The sequence below is a fragment of the Belonocnema kinseyi genome, chromosome 10 (genome assembly GCF_010883055.1).
Source record: "Belonocnema kinseyi isolate 2016_QV_RU_SX_M_011 chromosome 10, B_treatae_v1, whole genome shotgun sequence".
Classification (NCBI taxonomy): domain Eukaryota; kingdom Metazoa; phylum Arthropoda; class Insecta; order Hymenoptera; family Cynipidae; genus Belonocnema; species Belonocnema kinseyi.
The window spans coordinates 53,679,263-53,692,417 of NC_046666.1; the positions used below are offsets into that span (position 1 = coordinate 53,679,263).

The following is a 13,155-nucleotide window of genomic DNA, read 5'->3' on the forward strand; positions in this document are numbered from 1 at the left end:
AAATTAAAATTCGAAAATTTTTTCTAAAGCCTCCAGGGGACTTCGTTTTCGCACGAAAAAATTTTATGTGCCCTTATTGCATCCGGACCCACAATTGTTGATGCAAAACGCTAACATAACCTAAAACAGTAAACAGTCAGGAATATTTTTTTAAATCTAATAATTTTTATTTAAAATAAAAATTTCTGATGTAAAACTCTAATGTAACATACACCCATAGAAATTTAGTTGCAAAATACGTTAAAACCGATATTACAGTTTAGTATAATCTTTTACGATTTAGGGAAATCGGGTATGTATATTAAAAAGTAGTATAGTATTCATTAATAGTCTATGAACAATTTACATTGGAAAATTAATATAAGTTCTACAAAACTTGTAAAAAAAATGTGATATTTAAAATTCAATATATTAAATCTAAGCAGGACCATAATGTCAAATATTAGAAAGATTGGAATAATTTTTTCACATTTTAAAAGAGAGGATTCTAAAATTTGCTAAATACTATACTAAAAATTATGATTCATTCGAAAAAAATGTGACGTTCGAAAATAGTACGCAAACATATACATACAACACACGCATCGCACTCAAATCACGCTGAGAGAAGGGGTCTGAAGATTCCTCATATACTGAATGGTGAGAATTTTTACAATTGTGAGAAACGGTATGGTGTTTAATAACTCGACTTAGAAACATTCAAAATTAAAAGTAAAAACAGAAAAATATTATGTTTTAATAAGGTCAGAACTGGGATTGAATTAAATTCAAAAATATCTATAGGCTTTTCTTTGTTTTTAAATCAACTCGTTCCCGCCTTACATACGGCTGGGTAATACAAGTAACAGTTCTGGGTCCAAAATTGTAGGTGCCCTGAACCTAATACAAATTTGGTATAAATCAAGTATATTTTTATACAATTGGAATGCCAACCATTTACAAGAAAAAAGAGCTATAAATAAAATAATTCCTCATTTTTCTGTGAGCACAAGTCGTCTTTGAAATCCTTGAGATATTTATGAAATCTTTGAAACCTTTTGAAATCTTTATAAATTCGATGAAATCTCTTAAAGTACTTAAAATCTTTGTGAAATCTTGAGATTTCTCTGAATTCTTTTGAAATCATTCTCAATTATTGTAAAATATTTGAAATCCCTAAAATCTTTAAAATACCTGAAATCTTTGTAAAATTTTTATGACGTATTTGTCAATGCTTAGTTTAAAATTTGTTTTTAAAACCTTTTGTGTTAGTTTGAAATCATTGAAACCTTTAAAATCTTCCCAAATTGGTTAAAACCTGATTTGATAGTTTAACGTCTTTAAAATATTTGAAAGCTTTTGAAAGCTTTACAATTTTTGTAAATATTAGAAATTTTGTGAAAATTTTGGAATCTGGTGCAAACGCCATTTTCCAATCTTCGAAATCCTTGCAATCTTTATGAAATGTTCGAAATCCTTGAGAAATTTTTATTAAATCTTTTGAAATATCTGTGAATTTTTTTATTCGTTGAAATCATCGAATTCTTTGAAATCATAGTGAAATATTTTCAAATCTTCCAAATGTTTTGCAATCTTTGAAATCTGGTGTAGTACGCTTTTTAAAATGTTTGAAATACTTTAAATCTTATGACATATTTAAAAACCTTGTGAAATTGTTGTGAAATATATTTTAAACTAGTGATGTACACTAGAGTGGTCCAAACAACCGACTTTCGAACCGACTTTCCCCCATGTTGTGAGGTTTTCGGAAAAAAATTTCCCTCCAATTTTGAGCCAAATCGGTTAATATTAACCGATTAACTTGCCGCAAAAGCCCTGAAAATCACATAAGATTAACATGGGGAAATTTTGGTTTTCGGAAAACTGGGTTTCAGGTTTCTAGATTTAAACTTAGCTTGCGGGAGATATTAAGAATTTGTTAGGGAGTCTCTAATTAATCATTTTCATGAAATCACTTTAAATTTGGATACACCCACCCTTTGTGGAGCCCCAAAAATAATAATTACTTGTTTAAACAAATACTAAATGCTTGAAAAAAAGATCATTATTCCTAAAAATGTCCAATTGCCGATTCAAACCTAAAAAATCTACCTTTCAATGAGTGATAGCAAAAAAATTTAAACAAAAATATATCGTTTAAACAATGGTTAATTATTTGAAAAATACTTAAAAACATTCCATTAGAGAAACAAAAATAATTTATGTTGAAAAAGGAAAAAACAGAGCATTTATGTGTAAATTTATGGCAAAAATGTCAATTTCAGATTTTTGGGGCATTTTTGGGGCTTCAGAAGGGGAGGGGGTGGAGGCATCCAAATTTAAAGTAATTTAATGGAAATGATTGATTAGAGACTACTTAATAAATTCCTAATATCTCCCAAAAGCTGTGAAAAACAAGCTGTTGAAAACTTTAATGTAACCTGAAACTATTAATAATATAATGCTTTCTATTTTGAAATAAGGATGTTTTGTGTTAAACGGGAACGTAACCTCAAATAGCGAAAAGATGATTAAACTTTGAAGTCTAATAATTTTTGATAAAGAATGTCAACAGCCGATTAAAAAAAACCTTAACTAACCTGAGAATCGTAAATTATTAAAAAAATGTAATGTTTGAAACCAACTAATTTTGTATTAAAAATAATTATTTCCAATGTAAAACGCTAGCATAACGTGATTATTATTTCTGTTTCAAAATTTTAAATTCCGGTGAAAAAACCATCACAGCCTAAAATTTTAGGAAATTTCAAGTCTTCTCCGAAACTCATTGATTTTATATTTTAAATAAATAAAATCTGAGATATAAATGAAAATGTCAAATTTTATATAATTTGCAAGTTTAATTTGATCATTTTTATTACTAAAAGGGTTTATTAGTAGATTGAATTTGGAAATTTTAGATACAAAATAATATTTTTCTCACTATTAGGCGAATCGATTGCAAAGTTTAAAATTCCTAATTTTTTGTATATGGGAAAAATTTGTTTACAAATTTTAGTGCACTGCTCATGAAAATGAATAACTTTGGAGCGAAAGAAGTGAAAGCACATTCTTTGGTTGAAATATGATAATTCAAAAAATGCAATTAATTAATTTTTACCTGAAGATTTAAATAAAATGTGTTTCGTTTTTTATACTTGAAGCTCTTTATTTAAACCAAGGAAACACACACATATTTGAAACTTACAAAAAATTTTTTCATATTTTTTACGGATCATGTTTTATGGGCCATTTTTACACAAAATCTATATAAATCCGTAACATAGAATTCGTAAACAGTAGAGCCAAAAATTGCCAATGGGGGGGGGGAGGATATGAAATTAAATAACCTTTGATTAAATAAAAACAAGAAACAAATAATTTCATCTAAATATAATATTTCAAAAAACGGTGAAATGTGAGCTTTTGTTAATTTCTACATAAAGTTACAAAAAAAGTTTTTATTTTTTACTTGTGTATTGCGCTTTTCAACAAAATAAAGAATCATATTTTTTTGAGTTTGAAATATTTTTTTTTCTACTTTTTACGGATCTTGTGTAAATAGATTTTTGAGAATGTTGTGTAAAGATGGCCCATTAAAAAATATGAAAAAACAGAAATTTTTTTTTTTGAAACTTTAAATACAAATGAAAAAGATTTAATTTTTCGTCATTTTTTAATATAGTATTTGTTCTGTTTAAGGTTATTTACTTCAGGAAACTTTACACAAATTTTTAGTTAACGTTAGGATATTTTTTCAAAATTAAAAAAAAAATCCGTAATATTACAAAGAAACTTTTCAGTGCTATTTCCAATAAATCCAATCATTTCAAGTTTTTTTGGCGCACAATAATGTTGACATCGATAAAATTATTTCAAGTCGAGACATAACGTTACACCACTTTTGTATTCAGGAAAATAATTTTTAACAATTCAAAATATTAAATTTATAGAAATTTAATGGCTATGAGATACGGCTTCTATGTTCCTTTGTTTTTTCAACTACAAAAAAGCGTATATTTTATTAAATTTTTCACTAAACTATTTCGCTTATGACATATTTTCTACAAAATTATTTTGTTTGTTACAGTCCTTGCTAAAAAATCAACATAACAATTTTAATTCAGTATGACTAGATAGAGTTGGAAAAACAATATTTCGTTGTATTTACTCATTTCAGCATTTACTGAAATAGAACGAAAAATATCGAAGGTCTACTTTCTTCAGTTTGCCCTGAAGAATCAAAAGATAATTATTTTAACTCGAGAGACTTATGTGCTACATTAAACATTTTTTTTTAATATTCCAAAAAAAAAAACTTACTCCAATACTTTTTTTATATTATTTTATAAATTTCTTTTAATATAATTTTTTAATGTTCCTGTTTACGTTTCTTTCATAAGGGATTAAATAATAGCAATTTTAACAAAATTAAAGTAAAAAACTTCGCAGTCGGTAGGACTCGAACCTACGCTCCCAGAGGGAATCTGATTTCTAGTCAGACGCCTTAACCACTCGGCCACGACTGCTGATGGGAGGGAAGAATTATTCTCGGTACGGCATATTTTAGAAAGGATAACACACCAGGAATAAATTATTTATACCGTTCACTTGCATAAACTCGAACGTGCCACTAAATTCGCTTACCGTAACGTTTCCTATTACCACGAGATACTGCTCTCATAATTTGCCTAACTGCTTTTACCGTGGAAACTAGTTCATTCTGTATATGTACCTTTAATCGAATTTTAAATTTTGGTTAGTTAAATTTTTCATGTTAATAATTGAACTACTGCCAACTTTACATACAAAATTAGAATTTCCATTTTCAAACTATATTACCCGCAGCAAAAAAGTATAGGTCTATTTTTTATTGATTATTCCTATTATACCATCAAGGAAAATCCCTTTTGAGGTAAGGGTGATTAGCCAGAACAAGGGGGGGGGGGGGCATAGGTTTTTATATGAATCTAGAAATTCCGTGTTGTGTATTTAAATGACACGTTATTTTGGCAACACTTATCCGACCCATGTCGCTGATCAATCTCTCTAGCAACCACCCCAGGTGAAGAGCTTCACAAAGTCATTTTGTAAATCTCTCTACTACTACATGTTCCCTTTTTTCCTTTAAAAATTTATCTGGTGGTTAAACTTTTTATCTATTTATTTTTTGAAAATTTAACTGCCTTGTCGAAAATTTGTCGTTTCGTTTAATCATTAAAAACTTTTGTTGCAAAGCATTCGTTTTTTTTTTTAAATCAACTGTCTTGTTGAGAATTCGTCTCTTTAACTTGAAAATTCAACTATTTCCGTTAATTTTTTCTAACTATTCGGTCGAAAATTAACATTTTTATTAAAAATTTGTATTTTTGATTTAAAATTTATCTTTTTTGTAAACAAAATTTCTTTTCGGCATGAGAGTTCAACATTTTGGTTGAAATTTATTTTCTTTATTGACTGCCAAATTCTTTCTTAGTTGAAAATTCAACTTTTTCCAAATTTGTATTATTTGATTCAAAAAGAAATTTTGTCCTTTTTGAATAGAAATTAAACTTTTTGATTATTTATTAAACTATTTTGGTTCAGGAAACTACAATATTGCTGAAAATTCAACTTTTTTGATTAAAGATTCCACTATTTGGTTAAAAATTCACCTCATTTGATAGAAATTTAATCTTCTTTAGAATTTTCTTATCTGATGAAACCTTATATTTTTGATAGAAAGTTCATTTCTTTAGTTGAGAATTTAACTTTTTTATTTTTAGTAGAAGTTTTTTTTAATTGGTCTTTTTCAATAGAAAGTTGATTTCTTTTAGTCAAGTTTCTACTATTTGGTGAATAATTTATTTTATGGTTTGAGATTCATAATTTTTTAACTGAAAATATAACTGTTGCATTTTTATTGAAAATTGATCTTTTTTAGTTGGAAATTAACTTATTTCTTAAAATTTCATTATTTTGGGCTGAAAACTTAACTGTTGATAAATTAAACTAAAATTGTTGTATTTTTTGTTGCAAATTTAACATTTTGGATTCATTTTTTTTGTTTATTGACTAAAAAATCAGTTTTGTGTAAAAAATTGAACTCTTTTATTTATTATTATTATATTCATTTTATTATTTGTATTTTTTGGTTGAGATCTACCTTTTTTTATTAAAAATTATGATAATTCTTGGTAGAAATATCAAATATTATACTTTTCCTTAATAATTCATTTTTTTGTTAAAGATTCATTTCTTTATTTGAAAATTTGGTTATTCCATTTTTGGTTGAAAGTGGATCTTTTTCAGTTTAAAGCTGAACTATTTGGTTGAAAATTCATATGTTTTATTGAAAATTCGTCCTTTTTGAGTAGAAAATTAATCTTTTTCATATAAAATTCATCTCTTTGATAAATGAACCTATTTATAAGTGACCCTTTTAAAATCCTGTACAGCGATTATGTAACTTTTTTACTTCTATTTCCATTTTTTCGAAATTCACATTGTCTTTTTTTTAAATTTGTTTACCCGAACTAGAAAATTTTCGGATGATGAAATTCCCCAATTTAAACAGTTAAAAAAATATGATTTTGATAGTTATTATTTAATTATTAAAATTAAAATAATCAACTATTTGCGTCAGTGAAAATATTCTTTTTAAGTTGGGAATATTTTTGAATTATTGTTTGAATTTAAAATAGCAATATTTGAAAAAAAAACTTATATTTCTGGGTGAAAAATTGCTTCTGAAAGTATGCGCAGTATTTTTTTAAATTTACAGAAAACGTATTGAAAATCGAATTGTTATTAAAAAAGACTTTAAGATAAATCACTGCTAAATTAAATCTTGCAAAGTTATTTTTGAATTGTTACCAGATTGGGAGAAAATATACGGAGAAACTTACTTTTCGCTCGATTGTTATGTCAAAATTCAAACAACAATTTAGAAAACGTTTTAACAAGATAAAATTTATTTGATAAAAACAGTCGATTCTTTTATGTTTTCAAACAAATAATATTAATCAAAAAACCATTTTTTCAATTGTTTAAATTCAGAAATGTTTAATTATTGTAACATTATTAACAGCGGGGAATTTTGTTATTCGGGAATTTTGAAATTCGAGATTTTCAAATTTCGGGAATTTTCCAATTCGGGAATCTTATTGTGTCGAGAATATTATTTTTTGGTATTCTTCATTCCTCCCATTCCAGAACTAAGTTGCGAACTAGAAAAATGTCTTCTTCGAAACAGGAAACGAATTCTTGCAAAATACGACCACGAAGAAGATAGGAATTGCACGATTGCGCGAATAAAGACAGATCGTGCAGCTATTACACGTAAGATGTTATCCGCATTCCTCATTTGTCAGATACAACTTAAGAGATTCACTTAATTTTTAAAATGAATGCAAATGACGAATACAAACTACGTTTATGAAATCAGGTCATGGCACTGAATGAAATCCTTTCATTCAATAAATGTAAATTATGATCCATTCAAAGAAATACCGCAAAGTGCCGCGCAATTTTTTTTCGCTTTTTATTTGTTTTGAAAGGCAATTTTTTTACCATTTTTGTATGGAAAATGTCAAGGAAACTTTTTGGTTAGAATTACAACAACAAAACTGAAAGTCAGAGAATTTATGTAAGAAGCATTTTCAGCCTGATAGTTTAAGTCACTTTGTTTTAAATAACTTTTTAGTTCCACTTTTTTAAATAACTTTTTAGTCATATTTTGAACATTAAGCTATTTCTGAATTTTCCTAAACTTTTTTGAAAAACATTAGAATATTTTGAAAAGATTCCAAAAATTGTTCAATAGATTTCAATAATTGCAAGGGAATTTAAAGTATTCTAAAGGATTTGTAATATTTGAAGGTATTTCAGAAGATTGCGAGGAATTTTAAATCCATTTCAACAATTTTTGGGATATTTTAGAAGATTAAGAGGAATTTAAAAGGTTTCAATATTTTTATCGAATTTCAGAGGATTTTAAAAGATTTTCAAAAACTCAGGGCGTTGATATTGTTTGAAGTCATTATAAAGAATATTAAAGATTTAAGGTAAAGATTTTAGGGTATTTTAAAAGATTCCAAAGTATTTGTATACGTTTTTATTTATATTTATGGTCCTTAGAGGATCCAAAGGCATTTCCAATATTTTAAACTATCTTAAAAGATTTCAATAAAATTTTAAAGCATTTTAAAGAGTTCGCAATATTTTAAAGGATTTTTAAAATCTAAGGGCATTTAAAAATATTCCAAGAAATTTGTAATAGATTTCAATATTTTCAGGCGATTTCAAACAATGTTAAAGATTCCATGGTATTTTTAAACCTGCCAAGGAATTTTCAAGAGCTTGAAATTGTTTTGTAATCATTTTAAAGAATTTTAGCTTTTAGAGGATTTTAAGGCATTTCAAATATTTTATAGTATTTTAAAAGATGTAAATAAATTTTTAAATGATTTGAAAAATTTTCAATATATTTCAAAGGATTTTAAATATTTTAGGGTATTTAAGAAGATTCCAACGAAATTTTAGAAGATGTCAATAATTGTAAGAGATTTCAAAGGATTTTAAAGAGTTTGCAATATCTTAGGTTATTTTAAAAGATTAAGAGCAATTTTAAAAGGTTTTAATAATTTTAAGAAATTTCAGAGGATTTTAAAGAATTTTCAAGATCTTAGGGTATTTCAAAATACTCCAATAAATTTGTAAAAAATTTTAATATTTTCAGGCAATTTCAAATAATTTGAAAGATTCTAGTGTATTTTTGAAAATGCCCAGGAATTTTCAAGGAATTTGAAATTAGATTAAGTCGTTTCAAAGAAGTTTAAAGATTTTTAGGTATTTTAAAAGATTCTAAAGAATTTGTAATAGTTTTAATTAATATTTATGCTTTTTAGAGGATGTTAAGGAATTTTTAATATTTTAGAGTATTTTGAAGGATTTTAATAAATTTGTAATTGATTTGAATAATTTAAAGATATTTCAAAGGATTTTAAATATTTTAGGGTATTTAAAAAGATTCTCACGAAATTTTAAAAGATTTCAATAATTGGAAGAGATTTGAAACGATTTTAAATAGTTTGCAATATTTTGGGATATTTTAAAAGATTAAGACGAATTTAAAAAAGTTGTAATAATTTTAAGGACTTTCAGAGGATTTTAAAGAATTTTCAAAATCTTAGGGTATTTAAAAATATTCCAAGAAATTTGTAATAGATTCTAATATTTTTCGGCAATTCCAAAGAATTTTAAAGATTCTGGGGTATTTTTGAAAATGACCAGGAATTTTCAAGAGCTTTAAATTTTATCAAGTCGTTTTTAAGGATATTAAAGATTTTGAGGTATTTTAAAAGATTCCAAAGTGTTTTTAATACTTTTAATTAATATTTATGCTGTTTGGAGGATTTAAAGGAATTTCCAATATTGTAGAGTATTTTAAAATATTGTAATACATTTTTAATTGATTAAAATAATTTGAAGATATTTCAAAAGATTTGAAATATTTGAGGGCATTTAGAAGATTCTAACGAAATTTAAAAATATTTCAATAATTTTAATGGTTTTCAAAAGATTTTCAATATTTCATCGTATTTAAAAAGACTGCCAGGAGTTTTTAATAGATTTTGACCATTTCAAGGGATTTCAGAGAATTTTAAAGGATTTGTAATATTTTAGGGTATTTTAAGAGTTTCCAACAAATTTTCAATAAATTTCAATAATTAAAAGGGAATCCAAAGGATTTTAAAGGATTTGCAATGTTGGAGAGCTTTTTAAAAGATTCTAATAAATTTTAAAGGATTTTCAATATTTTGGATTGTCATAAAAGATTCCAAGACATTTTCAATAGATTAAAATAAGTCCAAGAGATTCCAATTTAAAAAAAATTTAAGGTATTTTTCGAAATGCCTAAAAAGTTTAAGAGCTTAAAAGCATTTCAAATCATTTTAAAGGAAATTATATCAAGAACTTCAGAGCATTAAAGGATGTTAAAGGATTTGCAGTATTTTCGGGTATTTTTAAGGGATTTCAATCAATTTTGTATTAATTTCAATGATTTGAAGGGATTTTAAAGGATTTTAAAGATTTTGGGGTATTTTAAAAGATTCCAAGGAATTTTGAATAGATTACAAAAAAATTGTAAGGGATTTCAAAGGATTTTAAACGATTTTCATTATTTTAGATTATTTTTAAAAATCCCAAGGAATTTTTAATAGCTTTAATACGTGAAGCTTCTTTACATGGAAGTCTCCAGATAATTCAAAAGAACGCACATTCTGTTAGTTAGATGATAACTTTGAATTTTTTTAAAGATATTGTTTTTAATTTTATGCTTGTATTTCAATCTTGCTGTTAATAATATAATGCATTTCAACCACGGATATGGTTTGAATCTTAATATAATTGAAATAAATTTTTATTTTATTTAAAAAAAAAAAACAAATAACTTTTTTTAAGTTGTCCCATGTTCCTCTTTGTTCTGAGGCCAGAAGGGTCCTTTCCGAATAACATAATGATAATTCTTCGATTTTAAAAACATTTGATCTGTTTTTTTATGAAAATCTTTAAACTTAAGAAATTGTTTAAATTGTGTCAGGGTGGTTATAAGAGAGGTCCTAAAAAGCAATTTTTATTTTCGTGGTGCAACCTAAAGTTCAAGTCACGCCCCCCCCCTCCTCCTAGTTTCCATTTCCGGATGAAATAACTAAAGTAATTTCTTATTATTTTAATTTTTTTAAATTACCTAATATATAGCACTTGTTCCTCATAAATGTTGCTTAGAGAAAATGTTACAACATGAATCATAATTTGAATTAGTAATCATACTTTTTATTATAGTATAATCGTGGCAAAGATTGTAAAAATATGAAGAATGTAATAATGCATTTTTATGATGACTTTTATGATTTATTTAATATTGCGCCAAAAAGATGTATACCGTCCATATTCAATTTATAGAAAATAAAAAAAAGAATAATTATTTATATAAACAATAACATAAAGCTTTTAGCATGTGTCACTACTACTCGAAATCATTTAATATTATGTTTAATTCAAAAAGTAAAATTTTAAAAATATTTTTAAAAATGGTTCAAACAAATTATTTTTGTTGAAGCAACTAAAAAATGTTCAAAACATTTTTTTTGTACACTACACATTCAGAAAAACAATTGCTTTCATTCTATTTTATTACGTTTTTTTTAATTATTTAAAAAAACTGCTTGAGCAAATAAAGATTGTTTAAACAAATAGAGATTTGTTAAAAATTAGAAGAAATGTAAAAAAAGTAGAATAGTTTACCATTTTCAGAAAAAATTGGACGCCTCTGACTCAATTTTTATAAAATTTGTATATAAAAAATAATTAATTATGTTTTTATAAAAACTAATGACTCCAAACAATCAACAACTATTACATTTCAATCAGGCAATGTGATTTTTTAAATATTTTTCGAGATTAAATAATTGTTTAAATAAGTTACATTTATCTAAACAATTAAAAATTGTTGAAAAAGTCAATGCACCTGATGTTCCGAACGTTCCAATCAAGGAAATATTATTTTCCTGTTCTATTTTATCTACAAACATTGCTCCAACTACCATTTAAAAGAATACAAGTTTTTTTTTGTAATCAGTAATTTTCATTATAAATAAATTATTATTTTAGCACTGTTTCTAATTTAAAATTCTGTAGTAAACAATTTCGTTTATTTGATCGTTCTGAACTTAAATCACGTAAAAAGTAATGGGAAATATGTATTCAAATTGTTCATTAGTAATTATTTATATGAAAAAGAGAACAGAAATAGCTCAAAATTAAAAATAATACATAAAAATGTATTTTTTTAATTCTTAGGTCATATTTGTGGTATTGTATGGGGATGAGAGAGGGTTAAAACTAAAAGTTAATGTACCTGAAGTTCTGAACGTTCAAATGAACGAAATATGTTTCCCCATTTCCTTTTTGCCCATAAATATTGTTTCAACTGTAATTTAAAATATATACATTATAATTCTGTTCCAATAATGAATTATTCAGAATGTAAATAAATAAACATTTAAGCACTTTTTTTTTATTCACAAAGTCATCAGTAAAAAATTTCGTTCATTTGAACGTTCAGAATTTCAAGTACATTAAAAGTTAATAGTATGGTTTTATTTCGTAGACACTCTTCTTCAATCAGTATGAAATGTTGCACGTTTCGATCAAACCGGGAAGCATGAGTTCATTTTTTCGAAAACCAAAATTTTCGCATGATAATCAAATGGAATTTTGAATTGCCCGGCAGTACCTATTGATATTTGAATTATCAAAGAACAAAAAGTAAAGATTTATTTTCTCTTGAAATGGGAACTTTATAAGCGAGATTGACTTGGCCTCTAGTTCGAAAAGCGTTTTTTGGACCACCGTAGTAGTTATGTTACATATGTTTAATATATTATTTTCACATAAAGCGTAACTTGAAATTTTGTATTACTTTCTTGAAAAGAAAAAAAATTATTCAAGATCTTTTGTATGAAAACAGATACCTGAGTCTTCAGCAAAGTTTTCTACCTATAACAATTCCGAAAGAGGATAACACTGGAATTACGTACAAATGGCATCGTTATCCGCTTGCGGGTTCACAGTAAATCGTTTTATCCAAACGTTGTGCATTTATTTAAGTTTGTCTGTAACCTGGCTTTCTGTTGGAGAGCCATTTTTCTAAAACTATTTCAACTTCAGCCCATTAAAGACACAAAAGACGTTAAAGTGTTCCAGTAGCGAGTAGCAGGGCGATGCAACTTTTGTTCTTTGCAGCGGATTGCGCCGTAAATATAAACTCAACGATTAATTTCCCCCTCCGTCTGACTTTCACACCTGAAACTTTTTAAATTATTTCTTTAGATTTGTTCCAAATGTTACTTGCGCGGTGCTTAATTTTCCTGGGTCATTAAATGTTTATTGTCATGTTTATCTAAGGGAGATTCCATATATTACGTGAAACTTTAAGGGGGTGGGGAGGAGTCTATCCTTACGTCACGAAGTCTTACATAGGAGGGAGTTTGAAAAGATTTTGTAACATGTGACACTTCTCTGACAAAATAAATAAAATATAATTTTTTTTAAATTTAATTCTCTCTGAAGAAAATATTTTCTTTATCGCTCCACTGGGAATCGAACCTCAAAACTTTCGATTCCTGGTCG

At 26.2% G+C, this 13,155-nt stretch overlaps 1 non-coding gene across 1 annotated transcript; it reads right to left on the reverse strand.

Annotated features, from left to right (window-relative positions):
• Positions 1-4,426: 4,426 nt before the first annotated feature.
• Positions 4,427-4,508, reverse strand: Trnas-aga. The gene has a single exon. It is a non-coding gene; the product is annotated as a tRNA-Ser (tRNA).
• Between the last annotated feature and the right edge of the window lie 8,647 nt (positions 4,509-13,155).